Source organism: Gossypium hirsutum, chromosome A03, assembly GCF_007990345.1.
Source record: "Gossypium hirsutum isolate 1008001.06 chromosome A03, Gossypium_hirsutum_v2.1, whole genome shotgun sequence".
Taxonomy (NCBI): domain Eukaryota; kingdom Viridiplantae; phylum Streptophyta; class Magnoliopsida; order Malvales; family Malvaceae; genus Gossypium; species Gossypium hirsutum.
In genome coordinates, this window is record NC_053426.1 from 73,329,216 (window position 1) to 73,348,762 (window position 19,547).

A 19,547-nucleotide genomic window follows, 5' to 3' on the forward strand; every position below is an offset into this window, starting at 1 on the left:
ATCAGACAAAGCTCAAAAATTACGACAATTGCACGTGAAGAGATTGAAGACTTACGCATTATATTTGCGTATGATAAAACTCAAATATGAAAGCTCAAAAATTAAAAGCTTATAATAATGAAAATGCCTCATTGGCTCATCATTATCTTTTTCAAAAACAATAACATTTATTTTTTAAGAGTTTACAAGTACAAATATATTATAATTAGAGTATAATTATAAATATATATCTAGACAAATAGACTGAGAACTGAAATTATCCAAATTAAAACTTACACATAAATTCAAACATGATAATTTTCCATAATAGTAGAATTCAAAAGTGGATATACAAGATTTAGGACCTCACTTTACGTCTTTTTCAAGATCAAGTTTCATTGAGGGGAAAAATTACTTTATTTTCCTCGTATACATTGCATTTATTTAATATAGAAAACTGAGCTTAATTTGAAGTTGGAGTCTTTTTCCCCTTTGAATGGAGCTCAAGTGTAACAGTATTAAGTTGATTATATTTTCATATCTGAAAGGTCATATCTAAGTTAAGTAGTATTTTTTTAATTCTACTTATTAGATAAAAAGAAAGTCTTTTATACTTGTTTATTTCTCTACAAGCTATTTATTGCTTAATCCTTCAATTTTTTTAACCAAACAATGATTAGGAACATTATAATTAAGATTTAATATGATTATATATTTAAAAAGGTATTTAAAACATAAGTTTGAAATTTGCAAGCAGACCTCTACAAATATTTACTATTAAATAATTTGAAGAAAGAAGAGAATGAACGTTACATTTATGTGTGGTTTATCATACAACTCACTATTTATTCTCAAAGCAACTTAGAAGTTTGCAAAAGAAGAATCCCAAAACCCTCTCCTACAACTTCAATGCAATCATTTTAGTTTGAGTCCTACACAACGCCAACTTTTAACAAAATTGCAAGGGGACAAAATTTAATTAAAGGGTAAAGAAAGTATAAGGCAAGGAGGCCTGGGAGGAGCATTCAAAAAGCTAAATGCATATTACATACCTAAAGACTTGGCTTGCAGACTTCTTATTAGTCGATGGGAAATGGTTGACACAAATTGACACCTTCTCCGGCTGTCAATAGCTTAGCAGAAAATGAACAAGAAACCCATCAGAGCTGAAAATCGAGCATATAATCTTCTTCTTCTATTGTAAATAATCCACGCAATGTACCAAGAAATCAATTAGAGATTCTCCAAACCAAACCACTAGTATAATAACAAAAGGCTTCTATTGCTTTCACGTCTCAGCTTGTCACCAGGCCGAGGGTTTGAACCTCAACAACCCCTTCCCCTGATTAAAAAGAAATTAAATATTCTCCAACACCACCATTTGAACAAGATATCTCCTTTTAAAAAGCCTCTCCAATGAACCAGCTAAACATGATAAAACCGAACTTACTCTAGCCTTGATTCATAACTACTTGGGAGACAACTTTTTAAGTATATCAAAGGATATATTAGGTTCAAAATGCTCAAATAGTTAACTGCAAAAATGGTAAAATTTGATTCTAACCTTTCTAGTCTTTCATTATTTCAAAGGGCTAACAACCCAACCAGTGATAGGATTTTGCCTCCGAACTCTAAATTTCTTTTGTGGACCACTTTGTAGCCGTTCAAGCACCGCATATGTAATTGAATCAGGTGTTAACCCCTGCTGTTTAAGTTTTGTATACAGGTCTACTGCCTGAGCAGTCCTGCCGGTTTTCTCGAGACAGTCGAGTAAAATGTTGTATGTCACAATGTTTGGACAACAGCCTGCAGCAAACATTTCATCGAATAGTGCACAAGCCATCTCAACTTTATCTGTTTTGCCAAAGCACTCAATAAGTGTGCTGTATGTTACAACATCTGGATTTATTCCTTTCTCTTGCATCTCCTAGAAATCTCATGTGAGCTTCATCAATATTACCATTTTTCCCGAGGCAATTGATCAAAGAATTATACGATACAGTATCAGGTCTACAATCACTTTTCTCGAGTTCCTCAAAGATTTTGATAGCCTCATCAACTTTCCCAGCCCTTCCAAAGCTACAGATTAGAATATTGTAAGTAAATATATCGGGTGAAGGACCCTGCTGTTTCATCTTTTCATAAAGGTCATGAAGATGGGATATTTGCTTTAGCCTACCAAGTGCAGAAAATACCATGTTATACATGAATGCATCAGTGTTGATTCCCTTTCCCTTAATCTTACTTACCAGATCAATTGCCTCAGTTGTTCTACCTGCACTACAAAGGCTTTCCAACATTGAAACACATGCATCCTTGTCTCCCTTATCGTGAAAGTTCCACATGTTGCAAAATAACCTGTGAGCCTCGCTAGCATGACCCAGCTTACTCAATGTCCTTACAAGATATGCATATATTGACTTACTCATATATTTCTTTGATATTTCAATAACTTCATCTAGTTTATTAAGTCGCCCTTCCACAACCAAAACATTTAGAATCACACTGTATGTAAATTCACTGGGCCGACAACCATTCTCGACCATTTCATGGAAGAGGCTAATAACCTTGTCAACCATCCGCCCATTGGCTAGTGCCTGAATCACAGTATTATAAATAATCGAATTAAGAGAACAGCCTTTTGACACCATTTCATCAAAAAGTTTCAGTGATTCATCACATCTACCGAGTTTTCCATTCATTTTCATCATAACTGTGTACGTATACTCATCCAGCACACAATGCTTTCTTTTCATGTCTTCAAAAACCATGTACGTCTGATCAACCTGTCAAATGCTGCAGATCAGATTAGCACCTCAGGGCACTTGAAATGGATGCATTCAGTAACAATATCAAAACTAGTATTAGTGCACACACACACACACATATATATCTAAAGGGGGGAAACATGTTCTGATGCAAAATGTAAAAGTAAATACCATAATTATCAAATCTAGGGAAACAAGTAAAATATTTTACTTCTACGTAAGACAATCATGTTCAAAATAGTGTTCCCATTTTAGTTCTTAATTCATTTTGAGTCAATTAATTTAGATTTGCTGTTCAAGTAACTGTTTAAGAAGTAAACGCAAATAATAAGTAGCAAAAAGCAAGTAACAAAAACACCAAGAAAATGAGCCTTGAATCTATGCTTTTACAATCAACCACAGGATTTGCTTTTAAACCCCAAAATACTTGAAATCAGAAAACCAAAAGAAACCATTAAGCAGTAGTCAAAAGAAAACCAAATCGAATTTGTAAGAACATATCAATCAATTAAGAAGAGACTAAAATAAAGATCAAACCTTCCCATCCTTCGCCAAAGCATTCAACAACATGTTATAACCAAAGATATCTAACTTGTAACCTTTCCTCTTCATCTCCCCATAAACCGAAAACGCTTTCCCTGAGTCAAATGACCTTAAGTAAGCTTGAACCAAGCACTTATAAGTGTAAGCATTCATATTCAACTCCCATTTCTTCACTAGCCTCATACACGTGCCCAAATCCTCAGTGTTCCCGAAAAACCCTATAAGGATATTGACAGTGGAGATGTTTCCACGTATGCCGGACTTTTCCATGTCATCGAGGAGCGACCGTACGGTGTTGAAGCGATCGGGGCGCAAGGATTTGGAGAGGATGAGGAAGAGACGAGAATAGGTGAATGGGTCGTGGCGGAAATTGGGGGACAGGGAGGAGCAAAAGTGGAAGAATTTCAAGGCGAGGGAAGGGCAGTTTAGGGATTTAAGAATGAGGGAGGCTTCATTGGTGGTGAGGGTTGGGGAGAGGGACGAAAGGTACTGTGAGAGATCGGCGAAAGGGTTGGATTGGAATTGGGATTTGGTGAGGATGTGTGTCACTTTGCAGATGAGTTGGTAGCGTGGGATCGGGTAGCCGCGAGAGTCGGTGGCGACGGTAGGAAGGGAGACTTCGGCGGAGAGGGAGCGACCGCCCGGGGAAGTTGAGGTTATTTTGGCTATGTATTTGGTCGCGTAGTGGCGGCGGCTACTGGTTATAATGTGGTGGAATCGGCGACGGTTGGGACCGAGCATCACGGAGGGCTATTATTGCGCCACTTGCGATTCGCTCTACAAGGGTTCTTCGCCGTTTTGGTTCAAAAAATTGAGTGAAAATGAGGAGTCAAGATCAAGGACTCTTTAGGACAACAACTAAACAGTGACTACAAAATTTTGGTGTTAAAATTAGAAAAGGATGGTTTTTAAATAAACTTAGGGAAACTATTCGATCGAGTCGAGTCGAATTAAATTAAAAATTTTTAATTTAATTGAGTTGATAAATCCTATTTTAAAAATTAAACTCAATTTAAATTTTTTTCAAATTGAATCGGATCGAGTAAAAAAATCTTGAGTCGAGTTAACGAATCTTATTATTTATACAAAATATTGTGTTTACATGGATCGATTCTTTAACTAGTAGACGAAGTATAAATAACTTAATGGTTTTGACTTTTAACTTTGAAAAAGGTAAACATTTATCAAAACGACGTAGTTTTATCTTTTCTTATTCAGATTTTCAGATAACTCGAATTGTGTAATGCATATTCGAGTTAAATCAAAAAACTTAATTTTTTATTCGAGTTTATCCGAATAACTTGATTAACTCAAATAACTCGAACTATCTAATTCAAAATTTGAATTTTTTTATCGAGTTTTTCGAATTGAATCGGATTTTGCTCACTCCTACTTACATCACTTAATTTTCCGTTCAATTAATTGAATTATTTAACTGGCTAATTTAGCGATATATGTCGTTTTTTTAAAATTAGGGTTTCAATTTTTTAAAAAAAATTAAAGAAATAGATCATTTTTTAAGAAAAAAAAAGAAAACCGCGTCCAACTAGGTGTGTTTTCTACACCGTTGGCAAGAAAGCGTGTGCGCTTCCCCCATGGTTAATTCCAAGGGTAAAAAAAATTAAATGCTGAACAGTCCAAAATTTTTCCTATAAATACCACTAAATTTTACTTTTTTTCACTCACATCCTATTCTCTCAAATCTTTCTATTCTTTTAACTCTCTAAATTCTCTCAATTTTCACAAGCTCTTATTCTAAACTTTTCGATATTCTCATTTAAAAATATTAGTTTGTTTTAATTATTTTGTATTTTATTTGTTCAGATTAAGTTTTCACAAATAACAACCTCTTTAATTCATTTCGACGAGAAGCACATTTTCGCAGCTCAAGTAGTAATGGTAAGACAAAATTTTAAATTTCGTTATTTTTAATTAAGTTAAAATTAATTTTTTAATATTTTAAAATAATTTTTTTGTCATTATAAATAGGTGAATGATTCTATTTTGGAAGGGACCATACATAATTTAGCAATGCCTCCTATCACCGAACTTCGTGGTTACTTACACTCATCAACAAGTTGGTGGAAAAACGGAGGCCCAAAACACACACTTTCTATCTTATATGCAGCTAGTGTACAACCACACTCGAGGACATAGCGTTATAACTCGGTCTACTGGTGGATAGGCTAGTCATCATGGAATCAACGATCGTTCTCGGTAAAGAAGACCTCGCGCGGCATTATTGGGCAATGTATCGAACTCGTTTGAAGGTGGCTGGTTACAGATGAAGTGGTTAGAGATCAATTTCAAAAAGCTTCCTTTGCACAAAACTGAGGTGGTCAAAAGACAATACGCCTGAGCATTCATTTTAAGGTCAATTAGGGGCTTTTTAATGCTTGATAAATCTCAAAATTTGGTGCACATAAGGTGGCTACTACACTTAGTGGACTTTAAAGAATGTGAAAAATTGAGTTGGGGATTGTCGTGTTGGCCACGTTGTACCAAGAGTTATGCCGGGCGACGAAATCAGATATGATGTCAATCGATGGTTGCCTTCTCCTGCTGCAGTTGTAAGCTTGGTGGCGACTACCGTTTCTACATCCCTGAGTGAGCGACCCATACAAGTTCCTGTTGGTGACAAGGTAAAAATTATTTGATAATAAATACGTAGTTTGTATAATAATTATTTTTATTTATTATATGTTTGAACTAACACATCGCTTGTATAGGTGGAACCATGGGCCGAATTACGTAGGACTACCCGACCAACTGGAAGATATTAGGTTGTTGTTAGATCAACGCTCGAAAGCCGATTTAGTTACTTACTCTTTCGAACCTATATTAATTACGCAGTGATTTGTAAAATAAAATTTCGTAAATAATAGAATTTATAATTGTGCACTTTAGTTTGAATGGATGTCATATGCCGACACGAATATCATATATTACATCTCGCCAGAACTGTTGGCCAATCAGAGGATGTAGGACGCAAAGGTGTTGTTGATAGTGTACGCGATTGTGGAAATGTACGAATCAAATCGGGTGATGCGGCAGTTCGGGTGAAGGCGAAAAATTCCGCCGCCATTGCAACACATGGATGAGTTATACAAGGTGGACCTTCAAAGGAAGAACGATGAGCACTGGAAAGAGATTCACATGGACTACATAGACGTTTGGGATCGTAGGTTGGAATTCTTACCCTTCCATGAACCATTTTTCTCAATAGACACTATGGCCTGTTTAAAGTACATGTCGTGGTTTAAGTCATCAGTAAGTTGTATCTACTATTGGTGGAGGCGAGGAGTAGGCAACTTCATTAAAAGATGCAACGACGACCACCCCAGCAATGTAAGGCCGAACGCAGTCGCACGATGGGTTCATCATCGGCTTCGACCAAAGAACTGCTGTATATGTCTACAAAATATCCCGATCAGTTAACTCCACTTATTCTTGTTCATTTCACTAACCCGTGTTTTTTCAGAAGCACCACACTACGTAGCACTGCACGTCCCTAGTTCTTTTGTTCCCGCAGGTACATATTTCAGGGCACTGATGTAAACTCAAAATTATATAGGGTACTTAATTATTATGTTTATCTTGAGTAATAATTATTGAAATAAGTGAATTTTACGTAATTAGTAATTTTAGACATGAATTTGGAAAGTATATGAAATTATGCTTAATTACATTATTTTCATGCATATTTTATATTAATTCATGTTAATTTATTTATGTATGTATTTTTCACTATGTAGGTAGTATACTGGAAACATGATTTAAATAAATAAAAGATGACCATGCACAAATTATCCATGTGGATGGCAAGACCATGCAATTTTGGGCATGGGGACAAAAACATAAAAATCACCAAAATTAAGATAAAACCACTTACATGCACAAAACCTAGCTTAGTCGAACCTTTTACTTCAACTATGATCTTCTTCTTCCTTCTCCCAATTCGGCGGTAAGCTAATGAAGATGATGATGATTTTATTTTATTGTAGTTTATGTTTTCTTATTTACTATTTTACTATTTTACGTTTATAATTAACCTTAACATATAACCAAATGATGAACTAAACCATCCATTATTTCTAGTAATGGTCTAATTATATTTTAAAGCCTACAAATCATGAATTAATATTCATTTAATACAATTGACTAATAGCAGTTGACTTTTGAAGTTTTTACGATTTAGTCCTTTTATTTAATTAACTATATAAACGTTAAAATTTCCTAACCAAATTTTAATACGACACTGAAATAATCATATAAATATTAAATAAATTATAAAACACTAACTCACTTACTGAAATTGTGGTATCAGAATTACTGTTTTCGACACAACTAAAAAATAGGTTGTTACAAGAAAAGTCATTCTGTATGTGTGACGTATAAATATCATAATGTTTGCTCTGGAACTCACTAAGTTCTATGAACTTAATCCATTTATCTTCCATTCTCAAGACCACCGAAGAAATAAAGAACCTTCAAAGACTATGCTAGAGGATTCATATTGCGTGAGGATTATAGTGATTTTGTATTATGCATGACAAATAAGGGTGGCATCAAGGCTTGAAATTTGAAAAATAATATTTTGTAACTAAAAATGTATCCGTTAAACCGTGTTCTTTCTTTAAATCTTTACAATGAACTTTTATGGTTTAAAAGTGTTTGGGTCCTAAGGCTTAAATGTTTTATATATTACTACTATAGCATATACGTGATTGTTTTTGTAAAATTGAGGTTTTCCCAATTACATTGCTGTAAAGAAAAGACTTTAAGGTTGTAACGCACCATTCGTGGATCTTTCTTAAGTGTCAGGAATGGGGCACTACAACTAAGGCATTACAAAATACGTAAAGTAAACATCACAGAAAAAGCCACACAGGCTTAATGGAATACACCATGAAGGTCTTACAGAACACGTCACTAAGGCATCATAAAGAATTACTTGTTTACTATCTCGTTAAACCTCACCAGAAGGTGTCGTGGGTTTCCTCCCTCATGGTCTTATACTTAACTTCATGTCGTGATTGTCAGTCTAATTCATATTTTACTAAAGGCATCACCATGAATATTTTCATAATCATGCCATGGGTATCAGCCACATGGACTTACATGTTCTAATGTCGTGATCTATTAGTCCAATCTTTGTCTTACTAAAGGCATCACCATGAGTGTTTTCGTTGTCATATAATGTCATGGGTCTCTACCACATGGACTTACACATATTTTTATATTGTGATCTACTAGTCTAGTTAGCAATATAACTGTCCTACTAGAGGTATCATAAATGGATGTTTTACTCAGAAGTTACTTACCCAGATTTGTTCACATACTTGCCTAATTCTTACTTTCTCATATCAATTTTCACATGCATACTTACCATTTAATTTCTTATTCAAACAATACCTAATACATATCATCATTACACATATAGAATCTTTACATTACTTTGCATACACACTAACCAATTATCCGATATGTTATCATCATATATATCTCCACTTAAATAGTTCACATACAGGAGTCAAGATAGATACTCACCTAATACTCACCTATACTGTAGCTTGAACTTCCAAACTCAAACATCCATCTTGAACAAGCAGCAGCAATTACTTAAATAACATGGAACTATCAATAAAAACCATTTACTGACAATGTGTTATCATATCAACTATAGATGACCCCCATGCAAGGCCTCTTATTCATAACTTGTTGTTTATATGCATCTTAACAATCTTATTCTTTCAAAAACTTAACACGCAAAGCTATCAAACTTACCAAGAGGTGGAATACCTACTAATTAATTCAAAAACCTTAAGTTTCAGCTTAATAAAAAAGAGAGAACATTTAAGTTTATGGAAACGAACTAGAGAGTAATATTGAATGAAGAAAAATCATCTAGACGAGCTCATCTCACCATATATATACCCCCAGTTTCCCCTTAGTGGAACTTGACTAGTGTCAAATGCATACAAAAGTGGTCCCCTAAATGTCCTACAAAAATCGGAAAAATTATAAAAGAGAAATCCGATGTTGATACTATTTGAGCGGTCAAATCATTCAGTTGATGCTTAACCAATTACGTTACAAAACCCCACATACACATCGTTCAAAAAAACTCGGTGTACCATAACGACCGATAACTAATATATGGCATGTCATATATGGCATGTCATACTCAACCAGAACTTCTAAGGTGTACTCTTAGCTTGTCGTACTCTTTCTTCTATTTGAGGGATACTACGAGAATAAATTATTATGTAACGTCCTCAACTTGACTCGATTCATCGGGTCTGAATCTTGGGTGTTACATTACTATTACTGACTTATACATGCTTAAGACACAATTTTTTTTAAAGAAATACATCTTATTAGTAATATTGCCCAACAATGTATATTACATTTATTTATATTATCCCACTTATTTAGCCTCTAAGTAATATTACTGACTTAAATTATTTGGCTAACACAACTAAGTCATCCTAAGGCTTATAAATAAATTTTCGAAGCTTGTACAAAAACATTTCTATCAGACTCGAACACAACTGTGTAACCCCAACTCTGTATATATAAGTGCCAAACTCACCACTCCTTTGGCGCAGCCTTGACGTTGTCCCTCCTGACGCTTCCTTTACTTGAAACACAAACACAAATGGGTAAGTTCGATAGAACTTAGTCAGAAAACCCTCTTTTACTTGAGCCCTTATTCAAGGATTTCATCATTTGTTTCTCCTTCATAACTTTGACCCTATCGATTGAACAAACTTAGCCATAACTTTCTGTACTAACTTTTCTTTCAAAGTTAAACCGCAGTTGCCAATTCTCAGAATATTATGTTCATTATTCATTTAGAGTCTACTCGTAGGTGTTGCTTTCAGATGGTCATAATGAGAACGGTTCTTCAGATTACGCCACAAAGGCGTTCTATTCCAAAGATAGCCACAGAGGTGTTCCTTTCAAAGTCTCGCCACAAAGGCGTCCTTTGATAGAGATTACCATAAAGGCTTCCTTTTAATAGAGATCACTACAAAGGCATCCATTCAGATATAGCCACAAAGGCATCCTTGTACGAAAATTGCCACTAAGGCACTTCTTTTAGGTTGCATTACACAAGCTTCTCCTTATAGATTACCAAGCTTCATATAGTTTTTCATGCATTGGACATTTCCAAAGCAATTCTTTAAATCGTTCCCAAGCTTCATATAGTGTTTCATCCTCTAATTGCTGAAAAGATGTGATGTCATTTCTAAGCTTGACATTCATATTTGGTAGATTATACCATAGCAAAAACCTCTGGCAAAGATCATTCCATGATGCCACTATTCCCCACGGAAAATTTTTTAACCATGCTTTCGCACAATCTCTTAGAAAATATGGAAATAGTTTAAGTCGCAAAGCATCTTCAGGAACACCCTGTTGTCTAAACGAGTCACAAACCTCTAGAAAAAGTCTTAAATGCAGTCTTGGATCTTCTGTAAATAATCCTCTAAATTGTCCTACTATTTGCAACATCTAAAACATTATCGGTTTCAGTTCGAATTGTTGAGCTTGTATGTGCAATCTGACTATCCTTAGATCCAGGTCAACCAAAATTGGCACAACATGCTCTCAGATTGGTCTATTTCAGTCATCTATTACCTGACCAATAGGAGGATTAACATTTTGACCATTTGGATTAATATTGAGACCAGGACCATTTGGATTATCATTGAGACCGAGATCATTCCTGTTTCTAGTCAATTTTCTCAGTTCTTTTCACCTTCTTCGCAAAGTTCTCTCAATCTCTGGGTCAAAAGGATACTCTTTGTTAGCAGGAATGCCTCTTCTTATACACTACTGGCAAATCTGTAAAAATTAAATTAAACTAATGGAATTAAATAAAATAACTAAACCAAATTAAACCAAATTACCGATCATTGGCAACGACACCAAAAACTTGTCGCATGTGAAATGATATGCGATTTGTGCAAGTATACACGTCGAATCAAGTAATAAACTGATGAGTGAGTATCGTTCCCATGAGGATCAAATTGAGGCACAAAAGTGGTCAAGTTATTATAATATAGTGTTATTAATGCTATGGCAAAAACAATAATAAGAATGCAGTGTTAATCTAAAGGAATAGTGATATACGCAGTATATGTAACTGATAAATAATTGGAAATGCTATGACAATGCAAGGGTAAAAATATAATGGTAATTATGAGAATAATTATGCGAATAACAAATAAATGAACAAATAAACAACTAAGGATGCTATGGAAAAGATTCTACAGCAAGGGATAAGGGATATACGATATTGATATGGAAGGTTGGGATTATTAAGAATCTACCATTTCTACTTAATGCCTCGGCAAAATTGTAATCAATCTACTGCTCAGAAGAGTTCTAAAGTGGTCTGCTTCTTTCGAGAGCAGAAAACTCAAGTTACCTTGCCCATGTCTATAGGCCTTTAATACAGTACCCTGCATTATTTCCTTCTGTATGAACGCTGCTCTATGTCTAGAGTCTACTACAAGTATCTGTCGAGTACTTGATCATATCATTCAATTTCGGTCCAACTAATCCAACTTTTCTAGAATTAAATTAGTTTATGGGCATGCTGCACTGTCGTCTATGTTTAAGGGTTACACAGTCATCTATGTTTAAGAACTACACACATACAATTTAGAAATAAAACCAATTGAATGAAACAGTAAATTAATTCATATATATGCTTCAACCATTAAAGAAAATAAAGGTTTCATAAAGTAATCCCAACCCTATGAGATTTAGCTCATGGGTTGGCAAATAGAATTCAAAACCAAAATATCATTCAACATCATTTTCATCAAATAAATTCACAGAGAAATAGTTAAGAAATAACAGAAGAATGCCGGAAAGATAGCTTTTGCGTGTCCAGTTCATACTTCAACGGCACAATGTCCTGTGGCGGCTGAGAGGGACTACCTTCATCTTCCCCTTTCCTTCTCTATTCAATTGCTACCTTCTAGTTTCACCTATGGATATCTTCTATTTTGTTTTCTATTTAGGGTTTCCTCTTTTGACTTTTTATAGCTTTTTTCCTAGCGTAAATCCAACAACCCATATTTATCTTCTCCTCTTTTTATTTTTTTTAGGATAAAAATCAAAATCCTAGGATTATCTTCTCCTTCTTTTTAGGCAGATTTTTCTAGTACAAGTACAGTTTGGCTAAAATTAGTAAGCGTTGGGTGTTGACTCGGTCTTCCTGGAATTGTCACGGTATTTGTACTGACAAAATGTCCAACCTTTTACCTCAACAAACCTTCACTCATTTATTTCTTGTTCCTCAACCTCCACCTACCAAACCACCAAACACAACCCTACCACAGGCAATTAAAAGTGCTTAATATTTATGTGACAGCCCTAAACTGACCCTAGTCGGGAAGTGGTTTCGGGACCGCTAAACCGAGTCACCGAAGTATTTGAATGTGATATTTATTGTCTAGAATATGTGAATATGAATGTGTTAAAGTTTTAAGCTTTGATTTAGTCGATTGCATGTGAATTTAGTTAATAGGACTTATGTGTGAAAATTTAGAAATGTGCTAGGCAAATGTAAGTGACCTATTAATGCATGTTATAAAGATGATGGGTTTGCATGTCAAATTACCCAAAATTTGAACTAGTGGCCGGCCATGCTATGGGTTAAAACCTATTATAAACATGTTGTGTTAATGCTTTATGTTAGAAATAATAAAATAAAAAGGGTTAGTAATAAAATAATGGAAATTGGGGGGTGATAAAAGAAAAAAAAGGTTCTCATTTTGTTCTTCTTGACCAAAAAATCAAAGGAAAGAAAGGAAGAAAGGTTGAAGAGGTTCGGCCATGCTTGTAACTAGGTTAAGGTATGTTTGATGTTGTTCCATGAGATTCATGCATATTTTTAGTTGTTAGCTTTGAGTTCTACCTAGCCCATGGTTTAAATCTTTGCTATGTGATGGAGATGATACTCGGCCATGGGTGTTGTCTTCTTGGTTGGTGTTTGATGTTATGGTGATGAGGCATGAAGATGATTAAATTTGAGTGCTTAATAAAAAGGATTGAATGTGAGTGTGTGTGAGAATTTGAAAATGATGGGTCTTAACAACTTCATGAAGTATTCGGCCATGGTGCTAAAATGTTGTATTGTGTTTAAACTTAGAATTTTTAGTCATATGGATGTGTCTTGTTGTATGAGTGCTTGAACAAACTATGATTAAATGGATGCATAGATTCAAAGTGGGAAGAATTGGCTATTATGCTTGATACTAATGCCGAATATGAGAATGTTGTACTTGAAAAAAAAATGTAGGTGATCATGACAAGTGTATTCGGCTTAGGGCATAAGGATATGAAAATTTTGGGTATTTATTTTTGATTGTGTGTGCATGACTATGGATAGTTGGCTGCAAAAATATTATAAATACATGGTGTATGTTAAATTTATTAAGCTACAAAACATTATACATGTTCGGCCAAAGTAAATTATTTGAGTAAAGTATATCTTGATGGTACATTTCGGCTAGTCTAAAATGTATATGGATGTCGTATGACTATGTTTGATTTGGGAAGTAAATTGTTTGATTTAGCTCAAGAGCCTAGAGGATCAAAGTTGGATAAGGGGAAGGAAAAAGTGATTGAATAGCCGTCGAAATCGTTCGACAACATCCGAGGTAAGTCTTTGAGTAATGGAACTTAGTTTATGATTTGATTAAGTTATGACGTATAAGCATAACAAATAAATAGTGATATAATGATTTTACTTGAATTATATGTCGAGATAATTAGCTTATACCTATGACGGGTAGCCGAATGTGCACAGAGATCATGTCATAAAGCAAATCAATTTATTCTCTTTGTATGTGGCTATTGAGCCGAAAATGGGAATGATTGATAAGTGTCTTGTGTTTGAATTCTAGTGATGAAAATGAAATATAGATGTGATATGATTTATTGATATATGTGCATGAATATTCGGATGATAACCGGGCTAAGTCTCGAAGGCATTTGTGCGAGTTACTATATCCGGGCTAAGTCCCGAAGGTAGTTGAGCGAGTAGCTATATCCGGCTAAATCCCGAAGGTACTTGGTTTGGGAATGAGCGATCTTGCTGTAATAATTTCAATTAATACGCTCGTAAAATCCCAACGATGAGGTATATTTCGTATATGCATTGGAATAGTTGATTCCTTTTAAATAGTATTCGCTCAGTCGATTAATAAGCTTCCGGCCTTTGGTTAAGTTGATCCCTTATGTATGAATATAAGGGTTGGAAATGTGAAGTAGGTATGATTTTGAGAATATGTGTATATGAAATTATCCGTTTAGTCATATGAATGCTATACTTCAGTTGTGCCTAATTTCATTGCTCAAAACTTACTAAGCATTAAATGCTTATTCCGTTTCTTTGATTCTTTGTTTTATAGATTTTGGTTCGTCAGCTATCGGACTCGGGAGTGTCAAAGTCGAAGTCGCCCACACTATCAAAGCCCTTTTGGTACTCTTTTAGTTGAACTCTGATAATGGCATGTATAGGGCTGCCCTTTTGTTGTTAGTCAAGTACTTTGGTATTGTATATATTTGGATAGCCATGCGAAAATGGCTTATATATTTTGAGCATAGCATTATAATCATTTTGTATATATATGGTTATTGGGAGGTGTGGAAATTCTTGGCAATGATTAGCCATTGGAATGGTTAATCACGATCATATTTTGTGCTATGTATGTTAAAGGGCTAGTTGAATCATGGAAATTATGGAATAGGTAAAGTCTACCTTAAAAACAGATGCCGATAGCAGCAGTGATGTGAAATTGAAAAATCACTAAAAATAGTAGGAATGGAATTAAATAGTAAATAAATTATTTAATCGAACCTTGATGAGTCCATTTTCATATGGAAGAAACAAAACGATCATATGAGTCGTAATTTAAGAGATGTTTAAGTTTTCGTGAAACAGGTCCAGAGCGATTTCTGGATCCCCTGATCTGATTTTGGAAATTCATTATAAATTAACCAGAGATAATTAGAAGTCATGCCCTATATGTACAGATTCCTATTCGAGTCTAGTTTCATTGGAAACAAACGGCATAAGTATTGAAGCCCTGTACAGGGAGATATCTAAGTCGTAATGCATGAAGGTCAGAGTAGTCGAACCCTGAAACATGGGAGACTTTAACTAATAAACTGTACTAATTTGCCCAACCAAAAATTCTAGAAAAATTATTTTTAGATAGATATATGAGTCTAGTTTCAGGAAAAATTTACGGAATCAGTTTTCGAGCTTCGGAACTCGAGATATGATTTTTAAAGTGACTGTGATGCAGTTAACCAGCATGTCTGGAAATTTAAAAATGAACTGTGTAAGTAAATGAAATAAGTCCGTAAATACCTCGTGTTCGACTCCGGAAACGGTCTCGGGTACGGGGCGTTACAATTTTAATGGTATCAGAGCTACGATTTAGTCGATTCTAGGACTACCGTAATATGTTTGGGTCTAGCTATACATGCCATTTTGTGATTATTTGATAGTGTGGTGATTTCTGACAATTGAAAATGTGTTTATTTATAGTAATGGATCCCGATCCCAACCGAGCGATAGCTGATGATCTTGAGAGTGTAGCGCCTGCTCCCGCACAAGGGACAGCGCCGGCGGACTCTCAACCTATTGCTAGTAATCCGAATGATGAAGCTAGACAAGCTTTTTATAGCGTGATGAATGATTGGTTCAACCAATACATTCGAACTAATATGGCTGTTCCACAACCCCCATTCCTGACTAATCCAACCCCCGCACCTGCAATACCTCCGGTAACTGACCAAATAAGGTCAAATAAGCCCCCAGTTGACAGAATCCGAAAACACGGGGCTACTGAATTTAAAGCTACGGACAGCGACGATGCCGAGCAAGCTGAATTTTGGTTGGACAATACTATTCGGGTACTTGATGAACTATCTTGTACACCCGATGAATGCCTAAAGTGTACTATCTCCTTGCTACGTGATTCTGCCTACTATTGGTGGAATACGTTGATTTCTGTTATGCCCAGAGAGCAAGTAACTTGGGAGTTTTTCCAAACCGAGTTTCGAAAAAAGTATATCAGTCAGAGATTCATTGATCAAAAACGGAAAGAATTTCTTGAACTTAAACAGGGTTCCATGTCGGTTACCGACTATGAACGAAAGTTTGTAAGGCTTAGCCGGTACGCGCGAGAATGCATTTCTTCAGAAGCTGTGATGTGTAAACGTTTCGAAGATGGACTGAACGATGATATAAAGCTGTATGTTGGCATTTTAGAAATCCGATAATTTGTGGTACTTGTCGAGCGAGCTTGCAAAGCTGATGAGCTCAGTATGGAGAAAAGAAAAGCTGATATGGGAACAAAGGAGTTTCGTAAGAGGTCTTCGGGGAGGCCCTTTCAACAGTCATCAAGAAATTTAGAGATGATTTAGGCCGATCTAGAGACACTTCGGGCTTTTCTAGACGAGATCGTGATCGACCCCCTGTGAGTGCACGAGTCACTTCGGTCACCAGTGTTAGAAATGATCGTCGAGACAGAACAGAGTGTCAATATTGTGGTAAATGGCATTCGGGGAGTTGTAGATTCCATGACCGCTCCTGTTACAAGTGCGGATCAGCTGACCACTTTATTAAAGATTGCCCGAGATTGTTTGAACAGAATGTAAATCAGAGTGGGAAACCTGGTGCTACTACTACTCGGGGTAGACCATCTAGAAATACGGGCAATGCTAGTGGCGGTCAGAGAGGATCTAGAGATGCTACAACCAGATCTGAGGCTCGTGCTCCTGCTAGAGCTTATGCTATACGCGCACGCGAGGATGCTTCCTCGCCAGATGTTACTACCGGTACTTTTACTCTCTTTGATGCTAATGTGATTGCTTTGATTGACCCTGGTTCTACTCATTCTTATATATGTGAAACCTTAGCATCCAGTAAGACTTTACCTGTTGAGTCTACTGAGTTCGTAATTCGGGTGTCAAATCCCTTGGGTCGTTACGTGCTTGTCGACAAAGTGTGTAAGAAATGTCCCCTAGTAATCCGAGGTTCCTGTTTTCCAGCCGATTTGATGCTTTTACCGTTTGATGAATTTGATGTTATCCTCGGTATGGATTGGTTGACCGTACATGATGCAATTGTAAATTGCAAAAGAAAAACCATCGATTTGAGGTGTGTAAATAACGAGATAATCCGAGTTGAGTCTACTGACTTGAATAGGTTGCCAGTTGTAATATCATCGATGTTGGCTCAGAAATATCTAAGAAAGGGGTGTGAAGCATACCTTGCGTATGTACTTGATGACAAAGAGTTAGAAAAGAAGCCTGAATCTGTGCCGGTGGTTTGTGAATATCTGGATGTTTTTCCCGAAGAATTACCGGGTTTACCACCTATTCGGGAGGTAGAGTTTGGCATCGAGCTTGTACCTAGGACTACACCGATTTCGATAGCTCCGTATCGTATGGCACCAACGGAATTAAAGGAATTGAAAGCTCAGTTGCAAGAGTTGATGGATAGAGGTTTCGCTCGACCAAGTTTCTCACCTTGGGGTGCACCAGTATTGTTTGTGAAAAAGAAGGACGGAACCATGAGGTTGTGCATCGACTATCGTCAGCTGAATAAGGTGACAATAAAGAATAAATATCCGATACCGCGCATTGATGATTTGTTTGATCAACTAAAGGGAGCCTCAGTGCTTTCAAAGATAGATTTGAGATCGGGTTATTATCAGTTGCAAATTCGAGATCGGATATACCCAAAATAGCTTTCAGAACGAGATACGGTCACTACGAGTTTTTAGTGATGCCGTTTGGGCTCACTAATGCCCCTGCGGTATTTATGGATTTGATGAATCGGATCTTCAGACAGTATTTAGACCGGTTTGTAGTTGTGTTTATTGATGACATCTTAGTCTATTCAAGAGATGAGACCGAACATGCTGAGCACCTGAGATTAGTGTTGCAGATTTTACGGGATAAGCAGTTATACGCTAAGTTCAGTAAGTGCGAGTTCTGGTTAAGAGAGGTTAGCTTCTTGGGTCATGTGGTATCTGCATCGGGCATTCGAGTTGATCCGAGCAAAATTTCAGCCATACTTAACTGGAAGCCTCCGAGAAATATTACTGAGGTTCGGAGCTTTTTGGGACTTGCCGGTTACTACAGACGGTTTGTAAAAGGTTTCTCGATGATAGCCACACCAATGACGAAACTACTTCAGAAAGATGTTAAGTTTGAATGGACAGAAAAGTGTCAGAAAAGTTTCGATCAATTGAAAACTCATTTGACGGAAGCTCCAATACTAGTGCAGCCCGAATCAAGCAAGGAGTTCGTCATTTACAGTGATGCATCCTTACTTGGGTTGGGTTGTGTATTGATGCAAGAAGGTCGAGTTGTAGCTTATGCGTCGAGACAATTGAAGCCACATGAGAAAAATTATCCAACCCATGATCTCGAATTAGCTGCCATCGTATTCGCTTTGAAAATATGGCGACATTACTTATTTGGTGAGAAGTGCCATGTATTTTCGGATCACAAAAGTCTCAAATATTTGATGACTCAAAGAGACTTGAATCTGTGACAAAGACGTTGGCTCGAGTTGTTAAAAGATTATGAGCTTGTCATTGACTATCACCCAGGAAAGGCTAATGTGGTTGCGGATGCTTTGAGTCGTAAATCACTGTTTGCTTTACGAGCGATGAATGTACACTTGTCTGTTCTATCCGACAATGTGTTAGTAGCGGAATTAAAGGCTAGACCATTGTTGATTCATCAAATTCGTGAAGCTCAGAAAGTCGATGATGAATTAGTTGCAAAACGGGCTGAATGTGTTTCGAATATGGAATCAGAGTTTCAAATTGATGATGACGATTGTTTGAGGTTCAGAAGTCGTTTGTGTGTTCCAAGAAATTCGGAACTTATTTCGATGATTCTGAACGAAGCTCATTGTAGCCGAATGTCAATTCACCCGGGGAGTACAAAAATGTACAACGATCTGAGACGTCAGTTTTAGTGGCATGGTATGAAACGAGACATTTCCGATTTCGTTTCGAAGTGTTTAATATGCCAACAAGTGAAAGCGGAACATCAAGTGCCTACAGGTTTACTTCAGCCGATCATGATACCTGAATGGAAATGGGAACGAATCACAATGAATTTTGTATCTGGGTTACCATTGTCGGCGAGTAAGAAAGATGCGATTTGGGTTGTTGTTGATAGACTGACTAAGTCGGC

At 36.2% G+C, this 19,547-nt stretch overlaps 1 non-coding gene and 1 pseudogene across 1 annotated transcript; one reads left to right on the forward strand and one right to left on the reverse strand.

The window, feature by feature from the left end:
* Window positions 1–749: 749 nt before the first annotated feature.
* Window positions 750–4,163, reverse strand: LOC107886343 (pentatricopeptide repeat-containing protein At1g51965, mitochondrial-like; annotated as a pseudogene).
* Window positions 4,164–10,451: 6,288 nt separating this feature from the next.
* LOC121227747 (small nucleolar RNA R71) lies at window positions 10,452–10,553 on the forward strand. Its single transcript, XR_005925269.1, has one exon. It is a non-coding gene; the product is annotated as a small nucleolar RNA R71 (small nucleolar RNA).
* Window positions 10,554–19,547: the final 8,994 nt, after the last annotated feature.